Below are 2,096 nucleotides of genomic sequence, written 5' to 3'. Positions count from 1 at the left end.
AAATAGCTTTTGTGCCTCATATATGTTAAGTACCCAATAAAATGTGGTTGCTGTAATACTAATTGTGAGAATCCCAGGGAGATTATTTTTGTGCAATAATCATTTCCCCTTTTTGGCTATCCATGGTGGGGTCAGTGGACACATCACCAGGGGGAACAGTGAGAAAAATTTGGCAGGAGGAGCCTCCATTTCCAAATATGCACACAAAATGTACCTCTTGCCTAAGCCAGAGGTGGAGGTAGATGTCATGTGTCATATAAGTCTCTGTCAGTTTGGAGAAATATGTTTTCAATCATAAACTAGGAAAACACTTTCTTATTCTCCAACAACTTCCACAGGGCATCTTTGATCTCTTTGTTCCTTAAACTGTAGATTAGAGGGTTCAGCATGGGGATCACCAGTGAATAGAACACAGACACCACCTTGTCCCTGCCAAGAGAGTAGCTGGAGCTGGGTCGCAGGTACATGAAAAGGGCTGTCCCAAACAGCAGAGTCACCACCATCAGGTGTGAGGCACATGTGTTGAAGGCTTTCCTTTGGCCTTCCACTGAATGGATCTTCAAGACAGCAGCAACTATGTAACTGTAGGAGATGATGAGGATGAGGAATGATGTTCCCCCAATAGTGACCACTACAAGAAAATTCACCACTTGACTGAGGAACGTGTCAGAGCAAGAAAGTGCTAAAACTGGTGGGAGGTCACAGAAGAAATGGTTGATGATGTTGGGTCCACAGAAGTGGAGCTGAAATATAGAGCAGGCCTGGTTCAGGGAGCTCAGGAAGCCACTGAAATATGCCCCAATCACCATGCGTGTACAGAGACCCTGGGACATGATGGCAGTGTAGAGCAGGGGACTGGAGATGGCTGTGTATCGATCATATGCCATAGCAGTCAGGAGAAAGCACTCAGTTAGACCTATGCCATCAAAAAAAAAAGAACTGAGCAGCACAACCCAGGAATGATATGGTCTTCTGCTCCTGGAAGAAGTCAGTGAGCATCTTGGGAGCCACTGTGGAAGAGTAACAGATGTCAATGAAGGACAACTTGCTGAGGAAGAAATACATGGGTGTTTGCAGACGGGTGTCACTTCTGATTAGAAAGATGAGGGCCAGGTTCCAGGAGAGGGTCACAAGATAGATACCCAGGAAGGTCACAAAGAGCAGGACCTGGAGTTCTGGATGGTCTGCAAATCCCACGAAGATGAATGTGGTCACTGATGAGCTGTTCCAGGCCTTAGTTGTGGACGTGTTTCCCATGGACCACAATGACAAGATGCAGATCTGGGATAATAATGACAATCTGCACTACAGTGGTATCAACAAATAATTAAAAAATATGTGAGAGGGAGAGCAAAGTATTACAGAGGATTACAACTTTATGCAAAGATTCTCTCTCTTTCTCTCAGAAGGCAATTATAGTCATTGTCTTAAATATTTGCTTTTTAATATAGCATGGTTGATATGAGCTTAAACTTTGGATTCAGACTTCCTGTGATCAAGTCCTGCCTCTACCAATTAGCAGCTGTGTTACTTTGGGTGATATGTATATCATCTCTAGGCTTCAATTTCTTTTTCTTTAAGACAGATGACAGGATCAATGTCATACATTTATTTTAAGAATTAAAATAAGGCAAAGTTTTTAAAGTGCCTGATACATAGTAAATCCCCGATGAAAGTTATTATTTGGACAGTTTTTTGTATGTCCCAGATGAGTTACCTCATGCCCTGAAAATAACTATTCATCTAACTTATTTAAGTTTCAGTATTAGAATGGAGAAACCAAGGGAGAGACCAGATTCAGCTATGTAATTGTGAAACAACCAATCAGACATTTAGAATATTTTTTTTAAACTTAAAGTCTCAGCTATGTTCCATTTTGACATTTTATGTAGACTCTAAGTAAAATGAAATTTTTTTTACTTTTATTAAGATTATGATAGTTTACAACCTTGTGAAATTTCAGTTGTACATTATTGTCAGTCTTGTTGTAGGTGCCCCACTTCACCCTCTGTGCCCACTCCCCCATCCCGCTTTTCCCCTGGTAACCACCAATCAGTTCTCTTTGTCTACATGTTTAACTTCCACCTATGAGTGGA

The 2,096-nt window shown here is 41.4% G+C and overlaps 1 pseudogene; it reads right to left on the bottom strand.

Annotated features, from left to right (window-relative positions):
- Nucleotides 1-299: 299 nt before the first annotated feature.
- On the bottom strand, nucleotides 300-1,257 carry LOC139040682 (olfactory receptor 5A1-like; annotated as a pseudogene).
- Between the last annotated feature and the right edge of the window lie 839 nt (nucleotides 1,258-2,096).

This window comes from Equus asinus, chromosome 17, assembly GCF_041296235.1.
Source record: "Equus asinus isolate D_3611 breed Donkey chromosome 17, EquAss-T2T_v2, whole genome shotgun sequence".
Classification (NCBI taxonomy): Eukaryota; Metazoa; Chordata; class Mammalia; order Perissodactyla; family Equidae; genus Equus; species Equus asinus.
The sequence above is the reverse complement of the archived record's forward strand: the minus strand, read 5'-3'. Positions and strand labels throughout refer to the sequence as shown.